The sequence below is a fragment of the Colobus angolensis genome, unplaced genomic scaffold, assembly GCF_000951035.1.
Source record: "Colobus angolensis palliatus isolate OR3802 unplaced genomic scaffold, Cang.pa_1.0 Scaffold229, whole genome shotgun sequence".
Lineage (NCBI taxonomy): Eukaryota > Metazoa > Chordata > Mammalia > Primates > Cercopithecidae > Colobus > Colobus angolensis.
Window position 1 is genome coordinate 1,528,931 of NW_012115477.1, and position 24,928 is coordinate 1,553,858.

General features: G+C 35.1%; 1 protein-coding gene across 2 annotated transcripts in view; it reads left to right on the plus strand.

Moving 5' to 3' along the window:
* HDAC9 (histone deacetylase 9) overlaps positions 1-24,928 on the plus strand; it is a 921,220-nt gene that overhangs the window by 839,802 nt on the left and 56,490 nt on the right. The gene's annotated exons all lie outside the window — the stretch shown is intronic.

Below are 24,928 nucleotides of genomic sequence, written 5' to 3' on the forward strand. Positions count from 1 at the left end.
CTTTCTTTCTTTCTTTCTTTCTTTCTTTCTTCTTTCTCTTTCATTCTTTCTTCTTTTTTTAATTATACTTTAAGTTCTAGGGTACATGTGCAAAACATGCAGGTTTGTTACATATGTATACATGTGTCATATTGGTGTGCTGCACCCATTAACCCATCATTTACATTAGGTATATCTCCTAACGCTATCCCTCTCCCCTCCCCCAACCCCATGATAGGCCCTGGTGTGTGATGTTCCCCTTCCTGTGTCAAAGTGTTCTCATTGTTCAATTCCCACCTATAAGTGAGAACATGTGGTGTTTGGTTTTTTGTCCTTGCGATAGTTTGCTGAGAATGATGCTTTCCAGCTGCATCCATGTCCCTACAAAGGACATGAACTCATCCTTTTTAATGGCTGGATAGTATTCCTTGGTGTATATGTGCTGCATTTTCTTAATCCGGTCTATCATTGATGGACATTTGGGCTGGTTCCAAGTCTTTGCTATTGTGAATAGTGCCGCAATAAACATACGTGTACATGTGTCTTTATAGCAGCAGGATTTATAATACTTTGGGTATATACCCAGTAATGCGATGGCTGGGTCAAATGGTATTTCTAGTTCTAGATCCTTGAGGAATCGCCACACTGTCTTCCACAATGGTTGAACTAGTTTACAGTTTCACCAACAGTGTAAAACTGTTCCTATTTCTCCACATCATTTCCAGCACCTATTGTTTCCTGACTTTTTAATGATCGCCATTCTAACTGGTGTGAGATGGTATCTCATTATGGTTTTGATTTGCATTTCTCTGATGGTCAGTAATGATGAACATTTTTTCATGTGTATATTGGCTACATAAATGTCTTCTTTTGAGAAGTGTCTGTTCATATCCTTCGCCCACTTTTTGATGGGGTTGTTTGTTTTTTTCTTGTAAATTTATTTGATTTCTTTGTAGATTCTGGGTATTAACCCTTTGTCAGATGAGTAGATTACAAAAATTTTCTCCCATTCTGTAGGTTGCCTGTTCACTCTGATGGATGGGACGTATCTCAAAATAATAAGAGCTATTTATGACAAACCCACAGCCAATATCATAAGGAATGGGAAAAACAGGGAGCATTCCCTTTGAAAACTGGCACAAGACAGGGATACCCTCTCTCACCACTCCTATTCAACATAGGGTTGGAAGATCTGACCAGGGCAATCAGGCAGGAGAAAGAAATAAAGGGTATTCAATTAGGAAAAGAGGAAGTCAAATTGTCCCTGTTTGCAGATGACATGATTGTATATTTAGAAAAACCCATCGTCTGAGCCCAAAATCTCTTCAAGCTGATAAGCAACTTCAGCAAAGTCTCAGGATACAAAATCAATGTGCAAAAATCACAAGCATTCTTATACACCAATAACAGACAGAGAGCCAAATCATGAGTGAACTCCCATTCACAATTGCTTCAAAGAGAATAAAACACCTAGGAATCCAACTTACAAGGGATGTGAAGGACCTCTTCAAGGAGAACTACAAACCACCGCTCAATGAAATAAAAGAGGACACCAACAAATGGAAGAACATTCCATGCTCATAGACAGGAAGAATCAATATCGTGAAGATGGCCATACTGCCCAAGGTAGTTTATATATTTAATGCCATCCCCATCAAGCTACCAATGACTTTCTTCACAGAATTGGAAAAAACTAATTTAAAGTTCATATGGAACCAAAAAAGAGCCTGCATTGCCAAGACAATGTGAAGCAAAAAGAACAAAGCTGGAGGCACCAAGCTACCTGACTTCAAACTATACTACAAGTCTACAGTAACCAAAACAGTATGGTACTGGTACCAAGACAGAGGTATAGACCAATGGAACAGAACAGAGTCCTCAGAAATAATACCACACATCTACAACCATCTGATCTTTGACAAACCTGACAAAAACAAAAAATGGGGAAAGGATTCCCTATTTAATAAATGGTGCTGGGAAAACTGGCTAGCCATATGTATACAGCTGAAACTGGATCCCTTCCTTACACCTTATACAAAAATTAATTCAGGATGGATTAAAGACTTAAATGTTAAATCTAAAACCATAAAAACCCCAGAAGAAAACCTAGGCAATACCATTCAGGACATAGGCATGGGCAAGGACTTCATGTCTAAAACACCAAAAGCTATGGCAACAAAAGCCACAATTGACAAATGCAATCTAATTAAACTAAAGAGCTTCTGCACAGGCAAAGAAACTACCATCAGAGTGAACTTTCTTTCATCTCTTTCTCTTTTTATTTTCTTTCTTTTCTCTTTCTTTCTTTCTTTCTTTCCTTCTTTCTTTCTTTCTTTCTCTCTCTCTCTCTCTCTTTTATCCTCCCTCCTTCCTTCCCTCCCTCTCTCTCTCTCTCCCTCCCTCACTTCCTTCCTTCCTTCCTCCCTTCCCTCCTCCCTTCCTTCCAACTTTCTCTTTCTTTCTTCCTTCCTTCCTTCCTTCCTTCCTTCCTTCCTTCCTTTTCTTTCTTTCTTTCTTTCTTTTTCTTTCCTTCTTTCCTTCCTTCTTTCCTCCCTTCCTTCTTTCCTTCTCTCTCTCTTTGTCTTTCTTTTTCCTTTCTTTCTCTCTTCTTTTCTGTCCTTTCTTTTCTCTCCTTTTGCTTCATTTCATTGACCTATAACCTCTGCTTCTAATTCTTCACTTTCAAATGTCTCTTTCCCTTTTTTTTTATCTTGAGTCAGAGTCTCACTCTATCACCCAGGCAGGCTGGAGTGTAGTGGCACAATCACAACTCACTGCAACCTACACCTCCCAGGCTCAAGTGATTCTCCTGCCTCAGTCTCCCAAGTAGCTGGGATTACAGGTACCCACCACCATGCCCAGCTAATTCTTGTATTTTTAGTAGAGACAGTGTTTCACTATGTTGGGCAAGCTGGTCTTAAACTCCTGACCTCAGGTGATCCTCCTGCCTCAGCCTCCCAAAGTGCTGGGATTACAGATGTGAGCCATGGTGCCAAATATCTTTCTCTAAATACAGATATAAATGTCTAAGTACAGATATTTCCTCTGCCAAGAAACATTTTGAGTTGTTAAGATAATAGTTTTCTGCCCTGCTACAAATGCATGAAATGGTGAAATAGAGTTTGTAAAGGATCTTAAAAGGTACATATGATTTACCTATGGCAGGGAAAATGACGGTAAAGAGATTAGTGCATGCAACAATGGCAAAGGAAGCCCAGTTTGTTTGCTCCTTCACAGCTCCAGAAAAGATACAGCAGTAATTCTGAAGACCTTGTGTGAGGGCCTACTACAAATAGATTCAACTAACCTGAGCATTCTTGTTTAAAATGCAGATTCCTTGTCTTAACAGCTAGAAATTACGATCCACCTGTTCTTTATTCAATATACACACAATTTTGAGGACCGCTGACAAAGGAATGTGATAACATCTGATATGGCCATGAGTACACTGCACTTTTCATAAGGTTTTTAAGCCCTGGAAAGCCCTCATTTAAACCCTGATTCTCCAGAAACTCCTGTGCTGGAGATACAACAGTTTGGGAGTATACTTGGGGAAAGAAAAAACACAGGATGGAAGGAACATCTCTCTTTTCACATCAGGAGCACCCTCACAAGAAAAGAAGAAACCAGCTCCATGTGCATCCCAAAGCATAGAAACCACAAAGAGGCACTATGGAAACCAGCTGCAGTTAAACTCAAATGATCTCGAGGGTAGGGATCTAGCCTGCAGGATGTTGTCCCATGCAGAGTATGGAAAGGTGTATTTTTTCTTTATAATTCTGTTTGAATGGAAAACAATTTAGTTAGATATAGAAGAGAAGGGAGATTCTCACATAAATAATTGGAATTCTGTGATTTGAAAAGTGTTTCCCAAGTGAAATAGAACAAAGCCTAGAACAACTGTTAAACACATTTGTCACTAGATGAGCTAGAATGAGAATGCTAAATTACTTAATTCATGAGTGATGAAGTTTTGTTTACAATGACTTTTTAAAGAGGGGAACGTTATAAGATGCTACGATGCATGTCAAGATTATATCACCTAGCTTTATTCCTAGTTGAGTACTTATTGCCAGTGTAAGAATTCCCTACAGATTTTGTGATGTCATATTATTGGACAAGTAAAATTTGACAAAAGGTCAAAGGAAGGGCTACAGGCTTTATGGGAAGGGCCACAGGCTTTTGGAGCTATAGCTAGATAATTCCTTGGGCAAAGGTGGACCTATAATCCTCTGTATCATACCACCAATAGTGCACAATCAGATAATTCTGGAAAGAAAACAAAACTTACCAAAGGGCAAACTTGAGAGAGCATGAGCCATTCTTACAGTTTACTTCACTTTTGTATTCATTAAAAACATTAATATTCTAGAAATAGCATAATATAGAAGCTCTTAACCACATCAATTATAGTGCCTTTATATATTCAGAGCTTAACTTTTTTATTCTTTGTACTCTTTAAAAAAATTTAATTGACACATAATTGTTCATGGTTATATGGTACAGAGTAATATTTCAATACATCTCTACAGTGTATGATGATTAAATTAGCATATCCATCACCTTAAGCACTTATCATTTCTTTGTGACGGGAACATTCAAAATCCTCTCTTCTAGCTATTTGAAAACAGAATAAATTGTTGTTAACTGTAATCACTCTACAGTGTTGTAAAACACTAGAAGGTACTTCTCTTATCTACCTGTAATTTTGTATCTATTAACCAACCTTTTCCTATCTCCCCCTCTCTTCACTCACTTCCCAACTTCCAGTAAACACTATTCTACTCTCTACTTCCATGACATCAACTCCACATGTAAGTGGAGTTGGCTTCCACATGTAAGTGAGATTGTTTGGTATTTATTTTTTTGTACCTGGATTATTTTACTTAACATAATGTTCTCTAGGCTCATCTAGAGCCACAAATGACAACAAAAAATATTTCATTCTTTCATTCTTTTTCAATGGTATAAGATTCCATTTTATGTTTATACCACATTTTCTCTATCCATTCATCCGTTAATGGACACATAGGTTGATTCCGTATCTTGGCTATTGTGAATAGTACCGCAATAAATTCAAAAATACAGATATTCCCTCAACACACTGATTTCCTTCCTTTGGATATACACTCAGTAGTGAGATGACTGGATAATACAGTTGCCCTATTTTTGGCTTTTTGAGGACCCTCCATACTGTTTACCATAATGGCTGTACTAATTTACATTTGCATGTACAGTGTATATTCATTTTTCTCTACATCCTCACCAGCACTGGTTATTGTTTGTTTTTTTGATAATAGCCATTCTAACTGGGATGAAGTCATATCTCATTGTGGTTTTGACTTGCATTTTCCTGATGATTAGGGAGGTTGAGAATATTTTCATATGCCTGTTAGCCATTTGTATGTCTTCTTTTGAGAAATGATTATTCTGACCAATTGTCCATTTTTAAATCAGATTATTTGGTTTTATTTTGCTGTTGTTTGGGTTCCTTGTATATATATTCTGGATATTAATTAATAGTTTACAAACATCATCTTCCATTCTACAAGTTGTCCTTTCACTTTGTTGATTGCTTTTTTTGCTCTGCAGCTTTCTAGTATGATATAATTTCATTGTTTTATTTTTGCTTTTGTTGCCTGTGTGTTTGAAGCCTTATCCATAAAGTTCTTGCCCAGCTCAATGTCCCAAATCATTTCCCCTATGTTTTATTCTAGTAGTTTCATAGTTTTGAGTGTTCCATTTAAGAAATTAATCCATTTTGAATTGAATTTTGTATATGGTGAAAGACGGGAGTCTAGTTTCATTGTTCTTCATATGAATATTCAGTTTTCCCAGCACTATTTATTTATTTATTTTTTAAATTTTAGATTCATGACATACATGTGCAGATTCATTGCATGGATATATTGCATGATGTGGAGACTTTCCCTTTCCCAATGTGTGTTCTTGCTACTTCTGTCAAAAATCAGTTGACTGTATATATGTGGGTTTATTCTGGGTCCTCTATTCTGTTCCATTGATCTATGTGTCTGTTTTTATACCAGTGCCAAGATGTGTTGGTTACTATAGACTTGTAGTATATTTGGAGATCAGGTAGTTTGATGCTTTTAGCTTTCATTTTTTTGTGGGTTTTTTTGCTCAGGACTTTTTGGCTATTTAGGGTCTTTTGTGGTTTCATACAAATTTAGGATTTTTTTATTTGTGCAGAGAATAATATTTCTATCTAGATGATCTGTCCAATGCTGAGAGTGGGGTGTTGAAGTCCCCAGCTATTGTTGTTTTGGGATCAATCTCTCTCTTTACATCTTTACATTAACTTGGTAGGGATTGCATTTAATCTGTGGATTGCTTTGGGTAACAAGGCTATTTTAACAATATTAATTCATCCAATTCATAAACATGGGACGTCTTTCTACTTTCTGTGTCCTCTTCAAATTATTTCATAGTGTTTTCTAGTTTTCATCACAGAAATCTTTGACCTCCTTGGTTGAATATTTCTCATATATTTTTGCAGCTATAGTCCATTGGATTGCTTTCTTTATTTCTTTTTCAGGTAGCTCACTACTGGTATACAGAAAGATTACTGACTTTTTGTATGTTGATTTTGTATCTTGTAACTCTACTGAATTTGTCAATTCAAGGAATTCTTTGATGGATTCTTTAGGTCTTTACATGTGATTATATTATCTGCAAGCAGGGAGTTTGACTTTCTCCTTTCCCATGTGAATGCCTTTTATGTGTTTCTCTACATCCTAATTGCTCTGGCTAGGACTTCAAGTACCAGGTTGAATGAGAATGGTGAAAGTCGGCATCCTTGTATCATTCCAGTTCTTACAGAAAATGCTTTCAGCATTCAGTATGATGTTGGCTGTGGATTCAAATGCTCTTTCTGTGTCTATTGTGATGATCATATGGCTTTCATCTTTTATTCTGTTGATGTGTTGTATCATGATTATTGTTTTGCCTAAGTTGAACCATCCTTTCATCCATAATCACTTGATCATGGTGTATAATCTTTTTAATATTCTTTTGTATTCATTTTACTAGTACTTTGTTGAGGACTTTTTTGCATCTATATTCATTGGGGGTATGAGCCTATAGTTTTCTTATTTTGTTTTGTTCTTATTTGGTTTTATTATCAGGGTAATATTGGCCTCATAGAATGAGTTTGGAAGAATTTTCTCCCCTTTAATATCTTGAAATAGTTTGAGAAGACTTGGTGTTATTTATTCTTCCAATATTTGTTAGAATTCAGCATTGAAGACCTCCAGTTCTTGGTTTCTCTTTGTTAGGAGGCCTTTTATTACTGATTCTATCTTGCTATTTGTTATTGGTCTGTTCAGGCTTTTTTTTTTTTTTCTAGTTTATTCATGGTAGGTTGTATGTATCCAGAAATGTATCTATTTCCTCTAGGTTTTCTAATTTGTTGGTTTATACTTGTGTCCGTTTTATACTTGTTGCATAGTTGTATAGTTGGTGTTAGTTGTAGTGTCTTGTTGTCGTATAGTTGGTGTCAGTTGTAATATCTTGTTGTATAGTTGTATAGTTGCTATCAGTTGTAATATCTTGTATGGTTGTATAATTGGTGTCAGTTGTAATGTCTTGTCGTATAGTTGTATAGTTGGTGCCAGTTGTAATGTCTTCTTCATTTCTGATTTTGTTTATTTGGATCTCATCTCTTTTTCTTAGTCTAGCTATTTGTTTGTCAATTGTGTTTACCTTTTATTTTGAAAAAAATCTCAATACTGTGGACATTAAGAAATATTGGTCAGATTTTAATTTTAAAAAACAAAAATGAGACAACAGTAAATTGCATAAATTGCAAGGATTCTAACAAAAAAGTAGAGTAATCCCCTATTACTTAGAAGTTGGGATAAGGCAGATCTGTGTTAAACTTACAGAAGGTTTGAGAGGTAGGTATTATAATTTCACCAAGAACATGATCATGCACCTTGAAATTTATGTTCTACTACAGCTTAAATAATGTGTTTAGTAATTCACTGCACTATAAATAATACTGATCTTAACTATCAGAAAACTATCTAAAGAGTTTTCCGTGAAAACGTTGCTATTTAGTTGTAGTACATACCAATGGATATTTTCTCTGCTTAAAAACTTTCTATTTCTCTTTTGTGTCAGAGAGGAATCTAGCATTTTTGAGTACTAGAACAAAGGCTATATAAGTGTATATAAATAATGCAGTCTTTTCAACACACGGCTAATTTCCATGGTCAAAGTTTCCCCAGTTCTTATCCAAATCTCTTCCACATCCCTTCTGGATAAAAGTATCTTAATTCGCCATGTCTAAAATCTGTTTGTATTCAAGGCAGTCACTCATGTCAGAATAATAGAATTTAAACTACTTGATGCAGAAGTGTTTTTCATTTATAGATGTAGGCTGTTATCAAAATAGAATGGGAGGATGTTTGGCAATCTATCTAATGATTATTTAATACTTAAGGAATCAGGCTACTTGACATACGTGGTACCTCCCTTCTAGACATTTACAGTCCAAAATTCTAAGGTAATGACATAGCAATACACAATTTGTTCCACCCACCTTTAAACAAATAATATGCGTAATTTTCTTTCTGTTTCCTTTGGACTCCGTGTACCTGACCCGGTGCCAGAAAATAAGAGGTATCTTATACCAACCTTCATAATTAATATTGACATCACAACATACGTAAGTTTTCCTTAATGCTTTAAGAGGTGGTTCAGTAGATGTGAAAATGCAGTTTCATTCTAGGCAGAAGAGAAGTTAAAACCCTAGAAAATAAGAATTTAAAAAGATAACATATTGACTAGCAGTGAATGGATTAAAAAACAGTATGAATTTAAGGATGAAACATCCAAGATTCAATATAAGTACTCCTTGTAAATTGTAAATTAGCTCTTTGAATAATTCTAGTACAGAAGACAATTAGTAATTAGCACATAAATGTTTAAAAAGTAGCTGTTAAAAAACAAAAATAAAAAAACAAAACCAATAAAAATATCCACACTACCATGGTCTGAATGTTTGTGTCCTCTCAAAATTGATATGTTAAAACCTTATCACCAATGTTATAATGTTAGAAGGTGGGGCTTTTGAGAGCTAATTAGGTCATGACGGTGGCAGAGCCCTAAATAAATGGGATTAGTGCCCTCAATAAAGAGGCCATCAAGAGCTGTCTTGCCTCTCCCACCATGTGAGGACATGGTGACAAGGTGCTGTCTATGCACCAGAAAGTGGGCCTTCACCAGATACTGAATCTGCTATCAACCTGATTTTCTTCTGCTTGATCTTGAACTTCCCACTCTCCAGAAATGTGAGAAATATGTCTGTGTTGTTTGTAAGCTACCCAGTTTATGGTATTTTGTTACAGCAGCCCAGACAGACTAAGGCATTCCACCCAGCTATTCATTCATTTCGGGTTTCCAATGTGGAAGTCACTAACACAATTGAGACAAGACATGCAACAGCAAACCATAGTCCAGTATTTCAACTGTATCTATACAAGAGACATAAGTAATCTCAATAGCATAAATGATAGCAAATATAGTAAAAGAATTCAGAAATAATGAATGTGGGGTACATAATGCCTTTGTTTCTAATATAATTTTTAAATTGTAAGTTTATATAATTTAACATTTATAATGGCTGTGTATAAACCAGGCTCACAAATTTCTGAAGATTTAGCTGTCAGTTCTTACAAGTCAGTATGAGCTGGCTTTAGCACACCATTGATGGGATAGTTATTTCAATTTCCCACTTGACTTTGATGTATTGAGTTGGAACTTTATGTAAAAGATGATTAGTAGTCCTTGTAAGTGTATTGAAGGTCAATACATTGGATGAGAAACATAATTTTTGAAATTTTGATTGTTAAAGATATAGCAGAAAAGAAACTCTGGAATAGAAGTTACACTATGGAATTGGTATATCAGTATTTGGAAAGAGTATGAATATTGGAATACTTTACATAATAAAACCAAGAAAAGATTATAGGACAAAAACAGAATGAGAAACATGATTTTGGGGACTAAGAAACTTATAGCTTGCTTGTGGGTATTAAGATTTGAAAGGGATGGTTGGATTACAGAATTCTTGTGTATCTTGTTCAAATAAAGATATATGACCACTGATTGACAACAATAAATCAATTTGTATGCATTTGTGCATGTATCTGTATGTGTGGCAGATGTGTGTTTTCAAATGTAGCATCTGTCAGGCCATATTTGAAATGCACAGTTTTTATCAAGGATCCTAAAATCTTCTGTAAGGATCTTTTATAAGTAAAGCATGAAAACCAGGTAGACATTTTCTTTAGATTGCCTGAAAATTTAAGGTATATTTTTGTCTTTATGCCAAGAGAACTGGTTACTTTAAGAGCTAAACCCTATATTGCTATGGCTTTTATCAAAAAGCTTCCATTTACTATATTGCTCTGGATTTTATGTTCCTTTCTTGTTTTCAGAAAACTGCAACAAACTAATTTTCTTTTTAGTTTAATAAAATAAAAGTAGAATGCCTCACTTTGGAGAGGAGAGCAATAGCTAAGGTTGAGCTTAAAGGAAAAAATTACAAAAAAGTATGTGCCACAATGAAGCTTTGAAAATGAAGCCGTGAACAAATGAAAGAATGACAATTTGTAATCAGGAGTCCAGAAGTTTTGTTTTATGATTATGTTGCAGCTTAATTCCTTTATATCTTTCTGCCATTGTTAAAAAAAAAAAAAAAAAAAGCAGTCGGAACTTCAAAGAGACCCTGCATGTGTTCTGAATCAGGGCTTCAGAGCTGATGTCTGACAGCCCAGAAATTAAAACGAAATAAATATGCCGTTTCAACTTTTTTTTTTTCCTAATAACGACAACAACAACAAAATCACTTTTTCTCTATTTATGGTTTTTTTCTTTGTTAACTTTAAAATTGTGTTCCTTTGGGTATTTTCTCATTTACCAATTATGGAACTGGGTCCTTGGAGTGCAGAGTTCCCGTAGACTTCAGAGGGAATTTCAGGAAACTAGAGTAGATGTTAAGGCTTCGCATCAGCCTTTGTGACTTTTTCTGTACATTAAAACAGACCCTCCTCCCACCCCCTGCTGAAAAAAAAAAAAAAAAAAACGGAAAAAGACAAAGAACCTTAGTCGTTAGGCCATACCCAAACACCTGCATTTGACTGCTCTTGCATTTTCTTGGGATGACGGAAGCAGACATCTCCAAAGAACAAAGAAAGGCTCAGGGATGGTTTGTGTTTGAAAGTGTACTAGCGTGAATATGAAATGTCAGTCACTAGCCAGAAATTTGGCAGCCATTTCTTGGAGCATTGAAGAGAGTAATTAGAATTTGACCCACAGAGCTCTGAAATGTGGGGGTAGAGATGAATCTTTGACTCATACAGAATCATAAATACAAAGGGACTTTGATATAATCTGCAATCATTTATTAGTTTTGCAAATGAGAAAGTGAGGACACTGTGTCTCAGGGTGGCAAAGTGTTTTGCTCAAAATAATACAGTTAGTAAAGTGGTGTCAAATTCTGATGAATTCTGTGATGTGGCTATGAGATAGAGATAGAAGCTACTGGGCTTCAGAAAGAAACTACTGAAACTTCAGATAGAAGCTACTGGGCTTCAGAGAGAAACAGGCACATAAAGTGGTGTAAAATTTTGACGAATTCTATTATGTGGCTAATGAGATAGATATAGAAGCTACTGGGCTTCAGAGAGAAACAGGCACATAAATGCTTCGGATTTAAGTGCAGCATTCTACCTGCCTATTGGAGCCATTACTTCCAAACACCTCTGCCTTCCTCGTTTAATCAATATTAACCAAAAACCAAAAAGTGTAGATACATAGAAACCAGCAGTAAAGGACTTGCTGGTCATGTCTTCACAAAGAAAAGCAGAGAAAAGTAAAGCCACTCTGGGAATACCCTAAGTTTAATGGGCTTGGGTTCTTTCTTTTCTCTCCCACAATGCCATCTCAACAGTATGCACATCTGGCCTGCAGAGCATCCCAGAATGTTTATTTCCGGAACCTAAGAGGCTTTCCTGAGTATTGCTGGGGAAGAGTCCACGTTTTATTGATATTAAAATACATTCTGAGAGTATATTGTGCCCAATCAGAGATGATACACTTCAGTTTGAATATGCTCTTAGAAGTTCTGTGAATATTTGCGGTAGAGAGAAAATAGTAAAGGTGAGCTGAAATGCTTTCAAAGCTCGCAAATACGAAATCTTCTTACGTTTCTCAGGAAAGAGCAAGGAGAAGGTCCAGGCACTGATCTCTCTTCTCAGACACTGTCACGGTGTTTGCAGTCAGTCATGAGGAAGAACTCAGGATCAAGCATGGACACTGCACAATTGAAGTGTCCCTCTGGACCTCTGGACACAAATTTGAAAAAAAAACTGGGATTTTTTTTTTTCAGTAAATACTACTGTGTTTATTTATTGGTCGATGTGCCAAGAATTAGGATGTTGAACTACTCTTTCAAAATCTCACAAATAAATTGAAAATAGAAAAGACATGTATATATGAGAAAAACTAACTGATTGAGCAAATTCTGTAAGCAAAATGTCTAGGGATCAGAGATACTTGTCTGAATGTTGTGGTAGGGGCAGCAGGGTTGCTCTTGAGTAGTGAGTTAGACATGGATGAGAGGAGGAGGAAAAGCAGATGGAAAGAAGGACACGAGTGAAGAGATCACATTGCTGCTTTTACTGTGTCCTTGCATTGGGCAAAGTAAATAAGTGCATTTTTTTCATGTATTCACCTTAACTTTGCCTGTTATTATCCCGATTTATTGAAGAAGAAAGGGAGACTAACAGAAATTAAAAATGTGTTTCAGATGACACTGATGACAGTGAGAGAGATGAAATTCAGGCCCCCACATCTATGCTCTTATCTAATACATGCTAAGGAAAACCTATTCAGTGCAGCCATTTAAACAATAATGGCATATTGGTGCCCTGATTACCAAACTGAGCAGTTTAAGCTCATTTGTCATTGGGTAGTTTGAGATAGTGTGTCATTAGTGTTGAAAGACATTAAAGTTTCACAATCTTGATTACCTATTGGCCAAAGTAGCGACAGCAGGAGGAGAAACTGAGGATGATGGATAATGGATAATATTTAAATACAGTCAATTAAAATCAGGTAGATGTGCAAAGAAACACCTTTCTGGCCATTTCTGATAGGAGATAAGGTCTAGAAAAGGTGAGTAGGAAGAAAACGAGATTTCAGTCTTTGGTTCAGTGATAATGGATATAACTGTGACAGTGAAAACATTCACTGATGAACCGTGTTTGCAGAGGGATAATGGAGTGCTGAGGCCAGAGTCTCTGAGGAGTACCCACCAGGAGTACCTGCTTTTCCTTGTAGTTAAATGATGATAGTGGAATTAATGAGAGTTCTTCTGTTTAAAAACTTAGTTTTAATCCTAGGGGCCTGAACACTTGTTTTCTGTTGAGAATCACGGCCTCTCATATTTAGTTCTCTGGTTGGTTCAGTATAGCCCAAGTTGCTTTTGTTTAGTAATATTACATGTTTCAGATCCTCTGTGCAACTCAAACATTTGCCCTTTTAAGTTGTTAGTGATAAAGAGGTAATTACAGCATAGAAAACTTTTTTCAGTAAATACTTGAGTTAATCAATAATAAGCCACAATTAATGTAAAGGCCTAATGATAAAGAATAGCCAATGTACTTCAAGAAAAATTTCTAATTGTTAGAAACACAAAGTCAGAAGGGCACTTATGTATTATTTTGCAAATTAGCATTTCCAAGGAGTTGCCCCTTATCATGATACCTAAACTATTTATTTACTATTTTTGGAAGGTTTTCCTCATGTTGGCATTTAACTGTTTATAATTCATCATAAAGCAACCAACATGATGGTAACCAGTTTGGTGTTAAATGTGTGCAAATTGTTTCCTTTAGGACTATATTTTGTGAAAGCCAGGACACAATTCCACTTGAGCAATCTTCCTAGAGAAGAAAAAAATGTCATATCTTTCTAAAATTAACGAGCAGTTACATAAGTCTTACAATGTTAGGCACTTTTCTATGAGTTTTGCAAGTATTAGTATTTAAATGTTGAGATGTGTCTCCCAAATCTAAAACTACCTGATAAAAACAAGCCGTTGATGTAAATTCATTGTGTCAAAGCAGATTTCACAGGGATTAGAGGGAAGAAGAAAAGACCACTTGAAAGGGAGGTTGGGATGCAGGGGAGAAGTAAAAGACCAGGATGAAATGCCACCTCCCATACAATTTCATGGAAGTCCTAACCTGGAGTAACAATGTATTCTATTATTTATCTTTTTGATAAACAATTCAAAACCTGTTTTTTGTTTTTGTTTTGGTAGGCTTAAGTTGTTGACTACTAAAAAGTTGTAAAAGTTGTCAAAGGATCAACTCAAATGACACAACTAGAAGGAAGTCTTTAAGGTTTTGTAGTCAGATGACCTTCAAACCTCAATGCAGGTAGAAGGACCTCAGTGGAGAAACTCCAACCTCAATAGAGGAACTTACTTTAAATGCAGAGATTTGGATTCAGATTTAGATTCAAACTTGATCTGGGATGAAGCTCAAAAAACACCCAGGTGATTCTGATTAATCAGAGGCTAACTCCACTTTAAGAATAGTCTAACACTTATATTTGACCCTTAGAGAAACAAAGCAAAGTCCAGAGATGGGAATTGGCACATCCAATTATCCGGCAGGTTATAGAACCTGAGTTAGATTTAGTTACTAATATCATTTGTAAGTATTGACTAATTTTATCCAAATTCAGAATCAGTGGTGACACCCTGGCTCTGTTACTGATGCTTCCCAAGGTAGACTAGATAATTTTCCTAAGCAGTTAACATTTTTATGATAATAAAAACTGACAAATGTCTACAGAGGGTTTAAGCAGCTGGCAGAGAATGCCTGGGTGTCTCCTAAGAGAAGTAATGTCTCTTCGATGAATTTGTCTGAAGTTGGAAATTATTAGGATGAGTTACACAACTCTTTTGACACACAGTGATAGTGACAAAAGCTTTATTCCTTTAATAATCACTTTGAATTTCCTTTGTCACCTCTTATTAATTAGGTAATTTTGAACACCCAGATGCTATTTTTTTTCTGAAGCTATAACACTTGTGATTGGGATAAGTGAAATGCTGATGTTCCCAATTTAATAAAGTGCTATTTTTAATCTTATGCATCTATCTATTAATATCCAGATTCTGAAGTTTTAACTATTTTTGAAAAGTCTGAACTCACACTCTAAGGGTAGAGCAATAGACCCAACAGCTGCATATCCCTAGTGTATTCCAGCTTGACTCTCAGTCTAATGCATCTGTGAGCTTCTTTAGTTTGAAAAGTAGTTGCTTAATCTCATTACAGACCCTCGTTGAAAGATGTCCATGACTTCTCAGTTTGAATGATTCTAGAATGGCCAGCATCGTGCTTTTTTATTTATTCTGGTACATACCCAGCTATTCCCCAAAGTCCTGGCAACTCCTCTTTATCTTTGATCTCCCCATCCTGAATCTGGCCTCTGCTTACCTCACTCTCTCATCATTCAATTCCACAATCTTGTCATCTTCTCTCAGATCCCCTAAGTGTCTTGAAGTGTTTGACCTAAAATGTCACTACCTTACCCGAAATACTCTATTTTTACCATTATGAAGGTTTTATAGCACTTAATATAAGTTGGATATTGGGCTTCATTCACAAATAGACTACGGCTTAAGATTAAAGACCTCTGGCATAATCAAGGGAAGACTTCCTTTTCATGTCCCACACCTCCAACTTGGAAAAGTAGGAAAATCGTGCAAGTTAAAAACCATGATCCAACATGCTATGGAATATGTAACGTTATTCCCCAAAACATGATACTTATATGGAAATATTTCATGGAAATTGGAGGCAGTCTTTATTTTCTTTTAATGATTTTTTTAATGGCAGGTGGGAATAGACAAAACAGAACAAACCACTGTGATAAGTATTTGAAAAGAAGCCTTTATTTTATCCATATTGACAGGTTGAATCATGGCATTTGTAAAGATGGTGTAGGATCTTGGTTATGTTTGTACTGCAGATTTTCTGCACTGATGTTGGAGAATTGCCTGTTTAAAAAAAAAAGCTATCCTATCTTATTACTATCTATCTAGTAAGCTAGATTCTTATCCTATCTAAGAATCTAGCTTACTAGATTCTTAGGAAGTTTGCTAAATGTTATGCTTTCTTTTGCAAATATTCTTTAAGTATTTCAATTAAATGGTGATTTATTTTAAAAATCATCATTTAAATGTATAACAGAAGCTTATGTATTCTGGAATTCTTAATCTTTAACAAATGCATTTAGAGCCATTTCATATTTATTTAACATACAATTGCTGTCTAATTTAATCTAAATTAAATGATTGCTTGAAACCTATAATTTGAATGGGTCCTGAGCCTCGACCTATGGCAGGAAAAATAAGAAGTCATCAGTTTTGTCCAGAGGGTAGATACTTATCTTTTAAAAATCAGGTATTTTGGTCTTGAAATTAAAAACGCAGGTCATTCGGGAAATGCAATTCCACGGAATGCTTTTGGCAATGAGACCTGTCCCCATTTTCCTTAGAAGGCAATAGTTTGTTTTTCTACCATTTAACAAATCTGTGTAATGTAGCTGATACTTATCTAGCACTTTAAACATGAATGATAATCTGTTTATGAAGAATATACACATTGAGATTCAATAGTAATATTTTTGTTGTGGTTTGTTTAAAGACCAGATAACTTATTGTGTGTCAGGTACTATGCTAGTTGACAATATCAGTTTATAAAAAGCAATTAGGTATGAAGAAACCATGAGGATGAATATGGCAAATCAGTGCATAAGCTTTTTGGCAATGGTCAATTATAAGTGTTGCCATGGCCATCGTAACTTGAGTTGAATTTTGGGAGTACTACCATGAATTAATGCAATGCTCAAGTTAAAATGCAAGCTTAGATACAAGGGTTAGTTTGAAAAGGAATTAGTTTTTTGAGGGGTTGATATATTTCTTTTCAAACTGAAAAAATAGCAAAAAAAAATCGAAGTGGATATTTCAGTTTTAACTACTGTAAGTTATAACTTAAGTAAGAATGGGTTACAGTCATTAACATTTGAGGATTATTTTTCAGGCATAACTGGCACAGTGATTGTAGTACTAGTACATTAAATTTGCACTTCAATATTACTTGGATTTAGCCACAGAAGAGTGGTTTGGATGACAGGCAATAAAGTCAACTGACCCAACCTCTTATCCCAACTTTGTCATTGATTGACCTTTGTTGCTTGGGCAAGTTAATTTTCTTATTACTTGGGAAGTTATGTGATGAATAAATGAGATAATGCATTTCAAATACTTAGCATGGTGCCTGGTTATATTAGCTCTCACTAACATTAGTTTATAAACCATATAAGGGTAATGAACACCTTTGCTTGACTCCTAACTGTGTCTTCATTGCCAGCACAGTTCCTTGATCACGTAGTAGCTTCTCAGTAGGTATCTCTTAAGTGAATGGATCTACCACAATTATTTTTTGAGTCCTCTTGAAGACATGGTGTTTTAGTTTTATCCTGTGTAAAACTAAATCAATTAAATTTTGTATAAGTTAAGTTTTTTTTTAGCTAAATATGTCTTTTTTTTCCATAGACCTACGTAAGCAAGAGTTTGTGGCCAGAAAGACTTCAGACTTTTTCATTTAGTGTATTATATTTATTTGGTCTTGAACTTCTTCCCCACACATCTCTCACTCCTCACCCTCACCCCTATCTTTGAACATGATTTTCTACTTATATTGGCCATAATGTCTTTTTTAAAAACATTCTTCAAAAAGGAAAACAGCTATTCTATAGCAGATATATCATAAGAGCATAACATTTTTCATGTTTTACTTGCTCTTCTTTACTTTTCCTCAAAATACTGCTCTCTAGTATCACTATGGGCCTTAGTTTCCTCATCCACTTCTTAAAATGGTAGAATTGGAATATATAAACTTGAAATTAATATCTAGATCTATAATTGTTAAATTAAAAGCTTTCATTAAAAGTATAAATACTGGCCAGGCATGGTGGCTTACACCTCTAATTCCAGAACTCTGGGAGGCCGAAGCAGGAGGATTGCTTCAGGCCAGGAGTTCTAGACCAGTCTGGGCAACATAGTAAGACCATTTCCTTTTGAAAAAAATGGTGCCACTGTACTCCAGCCTGGGTGACAGGATGAGATTTCATCTCTTAAAAAAAAAGTATAAATACTGAGCACCTGCCATATGCCAGCCTCTGTTTGATAAACTGTGTGTCCATTTTGCAGTTGGCCTTTAATAATTAAATATTTATTTCAAACCTATGGGGTAGAATAAGTAGTATTTAATTTTATATGTAGGTAATAAAACTGAGGTTCAAATAGAGTTTGTAATAAGTCATATTTAATAGAAGTATCAGATTTATGTATAAACTGTGGCACATCATAGGTATTTAGTAAATAATAGTTGATTTGTAGTTGGATCATAGATGGATGAAGGGATGGGTGAGTGGATGGATGGATGGATTGATGGATAACTAAAGTTCCAGTCAATCATCTTGCCATTTATTTTCTCAGGAATTTCTGAGGATCAATTTTGTCTTACAAAAGTAATGGCATTGAAGTATTCCATTGTTTCAGACTTTGTTTAGGATACAAACGAAATATACATTTGCTTTCAAAAGGTGCTGAGAATATAAACTTGCCTCCTGGAGCATCACTGACTAGAAGAGTAAAAGCATTTTTACTGTGGTTGGAAATGCTTTCTTTAAAACATATGTAGTATTTATAGGGCTGCTTGGAATAAGCCAACTGAAAGATTTAATGATAATAATCTCCATATTTCTTCTAAAATTGATTTCCGGATTCAATGAACTTGGAAAGAGTCCTGGGACATCAAATAAGTAAAGATCCTAACATGAAATGACTCTTCAGAATATGTTCATAAATTTACATTTTAAACATAACCAGAAAATATATATCTTTGCCCATTATTAAGGTGATACTTTAATGAAAATTTTTCATTTGCATGAAATAAACCTTTTTGGCTACAGATGAAAGGACTTTATGGTAGCGACAATGGTTCTGTGAGTTAAATGATCCCAACATCATCAGGAACGAATCACAAGTGCCTACCATATGAATTACAGCACCATGAGTCTTAAAAAGGTATTTCTGTGGAAAGCATTCTTCCCATCTGCAACAATCAGATTCTGCTTTGAAGTCCTGCTGGAGAGCCTCACAATACATGAGACTGCCACATGCTACCCAAATTTCTCTCTCTACTTGAGCCTGACTGCATTTTCCTAAAGAATAACATGGTAACTTAATGACCACAGGGTTTAGAGAGTGAGGAAAATGGCTACAGTTTTTATAATTAGACTTCCCTGGATGTGCCTTCTTCAGTAATCCTTTCTGGGTATAACTACAGAAGATAGTCCAATGGATGAGAAAAATTTAATTTCAAATGAAAATAGGGCAACAATGTGTGACTTCTTTGATCCCTACTATATTAAATGTGTGGTGAAGTCCACACAAACATTTCAGGCCCAAATGTAATTGACATGTTAATAAATGAGTAAATTGGTAGTGAGACTTTTTAGCTATAGAAGAGTTACAAAAATAATACAAATCAGTTGCCAGTGAGTATTTCAAAAGCTGTCACTTCTGCTTATCTGGACGCTAGTGCCTCTGCTGAATGGCAGATTGAGGATGGAGGTTGCCAGAATAATTTTTGTTGTTTCCTTTTTTTAACTGGAGGCTTTCCTCAATAGAAAGAAAATAATAGTTGGGGGAAGACTTGTCGTGAATCGGAGACTGGCATCAGCAAAGTCAACAAATGTTTAAGTAGAAGTAAAATGACTTATCCAATAGATCACAATGTGTTACCATTTCTTTATTAACCAAATGAATCATGATTGAGGTATCTTTCTCTGAGAATTGGCTGCTGATTCTAGGGTCTGATCTATTTTACTACAGGGAGGCAGGATAGCAATAGTAACTAAATTGTAGATTGGAGACAATTCCCTGTTCAACCCACTACAGCATTAACTCAGTTTTGGCCTCCATAGAGACTTCCAACACCATTTGCAATTTTGTAATAGAAACAGACTTTGTGGGAGAATTTCTCATTTCTCTGAGCTTCTATCAAAACATTAGGTTATTCACAATAGGCATTGCTAAATATACATGGGTTCTAAAAGAAAAAAGTTTATACAGTCCTGACTGTATAAACTTTGTTCTCATTTTGGCTTTACGTGCTTTACTACGTAGGTTCTAGCCCATGCTCTGATGACACAGAGAAGTTAGCAATAAAAAGAGCAAGGCTTCTTCCAACCCTAATAATACATAATAACACTAGAATAAGATAAATACTAACATACATTGGTCACTTTGATTATACATTAGGCTATTATTTGCTACCTTGTATATTAAACTAAAAACCTAATAACACACTTAAATATCTAAAAACAGAATTGCTTGGTGCATGGATACATTTTAAATGATATTGTACAGAAATGAAAAATTTATCCACTATTTGATATTTGTAAATGTAATTTAAAAAAAACCAGAATGATTCTGTTTTATTTACAAAATACAACAAGAAGCATGAAATACGCAAAGGTAGAATTGGCTATTTCTGGTTGATGGAACTATATATTTATTATTATTTATAATTGTTTTATAATTATCATTTATTTTATATATTTATCAAAGATAACATTTTATATGATATATCACAACAGAGCCTGTTTATTATATATTATTATACTATTTAGATTTATTTATTATTTTCTATCATTTTCCAAATTTCTTACAATGAAAATGCATTAATTTTTTTAATATAGTTTTTTTAAATGAAAATTAAAATAAAGCTAGATAAGGTTGTTTCCTTTCACTACCACCATTCTCTGGGAACTATTTGGAAATGTTAGAGAGAAGCATTTGAGATATGCCACCTTGAAGAATGAATTCTTTTGTGTCATCTGACATGGTTATTAAATACATATATAAGGTTTAATCTTTGAGCCTTCTTAGAGCAACTTTTCATTTCAAACAACTTCTAAACTAGAGAAAATACTGACACAATATGATTTCTTAGCAGAAACCAACCCCTATAAAGTATCAGGAAATCAAATTGAAAATGATAATTTGAAACCATTACCGTATTGATAGCTTATTTAATTCTATTTTTATAATCAAAAATATTAAATTTGCTTCTACTAAATTAATGGAACCAAACAGAAGATTTCATGCTGAAAAGGCCCTTCTAATTCTCTTTCTCAATGGTGTCAAGGTCTTGGTAGTTACCAGTTCAGCTCCGCTGGGTCATCAAAAGAAATGATTTGTTACAGTGTAGAATCCTTCTCATGCTTATAGTTTAATGCTGATGGATAATTTTTAAAACAACCAGGCTACATGTAGGATTGTTTAGCAGTAGTTATGGTGTTTGATGAATGCCTCATTCTAAAATATTTCCTAAAATAAAAGTTTAAGCTACCAAATCTCTTTTTAAAGGTGTCTGACATGGCCCGGCATGGTGGCTCACGCCTGTAATCCCAGCACTTTGGGAGGCCGAGGTGGGTGGATCACAAGGTCAAGAGATCGAGACCATCCTGGCCAACCAACATGGTGAAACCCTGTCTCTACTAAAAATACAAAAATCAGCTGGGCATAGTGGCATACGCCTGTAGTCCTAGCTACTCAGGAGGCTGAGGCAGGAGAATCGCTTGAACCCGGGAAGCGGAGGTTGCAGTGAGCCGAGATCATGCCACTGCACTCTAGCCTGGGTGACTGAGAGAGACACCATCTCAAAAAAAAAAAAAAAGTATCTGACACAATATGATTTCTTAGCAGAAACCAACACCTCTAAAATATACAGATTCTTTTATAGTCAATGCAGGTAGTAGGGATGACTCTTAAGGCTGATTTTTAGTCAATGCATCCCAATACCAGTCACTAACCTGAGCCTGCACATGTGGCTTCCCTAAGTCATCCAGGTTCCTCCCTCAGCTCTGCACTCAGTTCTGAAACTGATGGCCTACGTGAATGTTGAGAACCCCATTCCATCTCTATGTCCAGTGATTGCTTGAGCCTACAAGGTACCATGGTATAGGAACATGTTTTCCACTTAATCACTTAGCCGATCAGCCCTCACACTCAAAACACTCAACCCCCCTTGAGGAAGGTCTCTGCTGTAATTTTTCAACTCTAAAGGTTTTATTAAATTTACTGTGAGATGTAAGATGAGCTTTTGTGTCTTTAATGAAGCTAGAAGTAAATACGATTACATGAAACTTGCAATCATGCTTACTAAAAATGTTATATATGCTTTGCTCCAACACACACACACACACACACACACACACACACACACGTACACATGCCACTGAAACCTTTATCTAATATGTCCTGAAAAATGATACCTTCACCTCGGTAACCACACTTGGCTGGCATTTTTAATGTTTCTAATATGTACAGTAACAATGAACACAGCAGAATTCATGATAATCAAAATAATCTTGAATTGCTTACTTTGATCTGAAGAAGGAGCATGGGTCTTGTAGAAATTTCTATACATCACTTGAATGTTTTGTGCATGCATAACTCAGAGTTCAGCTGCCTCAATCTCTGACTGCAGAGATCACATGGGTAACATGTGAATGGAAATAAACCCTGTAGGTAAAAGAAAGAGGAATTTGGATAGAGATCAAAGATTAACTTCATTCCACTCTTTCCTTCCACTTTTTACTATCCCATCTAAATTTGGCATTTTATGGTACTTTTTTCATTCCCAGAGGAAAGAGTGAACTTAAACCAGATTTGGATCTCTCTCTGTCTTTCTTTCTTTAATCCAGTGATATGATTTGTTCAGTAGTGACTTTACATAATTGAATTCTAAATTACTAGAAATTATTAGTAAGATTTCTGGCTTGATTTATCATACCTTTTAAAATTATCACTGTAGCCCTGGTTTAGCTTACAGAAAAAGCTGTCTAGAATATTTAACAATATGATTAACAGAAATGTATCCTTACATATTAGGGTTTTTACATAAATTTTCTAGAATGGTACTAATTACTATGTGCTATTAATCTTGGCTTAGGGAAAGAATATTTCTGAGCATTAGGGATCAAAATTTTGCATTACTTCTTTTCTGAATGTTTATCATTCTTTTTATTGTCATCAGGTAATAAGGTAGTTTAGTGTGGACAGCCTCATTCTTAAGTGGCCTGTGTAAAAGATTCTTATTGGCATCATAATGAGGTCCATAGAAATTGAGACATACTAAAATGCTTGATAAGTTTTTAACTAATTTTAAGTCCTTTTTAGAATGAATTTTTGTGAAGAATTTTAAAACATGGGATAATTGTAAAGTGAGTAATTTGACTTCCATCCAAATAGTTAAGTGGTTAAAAATCAACATTAAAGTGCTTCAAGATATTGAGGAGATTAACTCATCCTGTTCATGGTGAACCTCAAGTGCTAGACTAGAAGGGAAAATCTAAGCAGTTGTTTACCAAGCGGATTATCTTAAGGCATTACTAGGATTAATGTTTTATTTTATTGTTCAAAATAGAAGTAACCTAATTTAGTTTCAGGTTCTCATTATCTGATGATTTTATAGGCTTTCATTAAATTCTACCAAACACATCCTGAGAATTTATTTTCCTTTAAAACAAAAGACTATGATAATTAAACGATCATTGGTTGCCAGGGGTTGAGGGGCAGAGAGGGAGGATGAATAGGTAGATCACAGGAAATTTTCAGGGCAGTCAGCGATTCTGTCTGATAGTGTAATGGTGGATACATGCCATTATGCATTTGTCAAAACCCATAGAATGTACAACACAAAGTGTGAACCTCTACTTTAGTTAATAATAATGCATCAGTACTGGCTTATCAGTCATAACAAATGTACCAAAATAATACAAAATATTAATAATATGGAAAGAAAGGGACTGGATATGGGAACTTGCTGTACTTCCTGCTCAGTTTTTCTGTAAATACAAAACTACTCTAAAAAATAAAATCTATGAATTATAAAAAAATTCAATTGATTTAAAAATTAAATGTTTTTTCACTGTAAGTTCACAAAGCATATAAAAAATGAAATGTTCTATTGAAACACATATTTTTATTTATTTTTATTTACCCTACCTTTTGGCAATTGCCCCTGAAATTGGATAGGTTGGATGCCATGATAATTTTTTCTAAATGTTGAATGAAAAGCATTCAAATTTGGCAATATGAGACATTACATATTCTTAAACACTTTCATGTGAAAATATCTCAAAATGCAGAATTAAATATTAAAATCATCCTTTTAAATTTATGGTTGACTTTCAAAAGATAGAAAAAGGAGAGTAAATCCTGAAGCTGTTGACTACCCTGGGGGCATCTACACCAAATTCTCCAATTGATCAGAGTTGGAACATTAATAATCTACTGCATATTGTAAAAGAGGGTCAGAGGCTTGGGCCTAAAAATGGAAGGGAATTTAATTGGAGACCAGAATAAAGAAAGAATGACAAAGGGCCAACACTTTGGAAAAGAAAATGTTCCTAAATAAAACAACATATCTCTCTTAGCTTTTGCCATCAATAAAGGGAATTTCCAAAAGAAAGTTTCAGAGAAAAGAGAGAAAGAATGTAAGAGAGAAAGAGAAAAAGAAAAAGAAAGAAAGAAAGAAAGGAAGAAAGGAAAGGAAAGGAAAGGAAAGGAGAGGAGAGGAGAGGAGAGGAGAGGAGAGGAAAGGAAAGATGCCCTGACTTTCTTCTCCATGAGAATCTATAATAAAGTTTTAAGGTCCATATTTATGATATACATGTGCAAACAACAACAGCAAACTCCACAACCAGTCTTGCAATAGAAGAATTTAAAATAGATCCTAGATGGTAGTGTCCCAGATATCCAGCA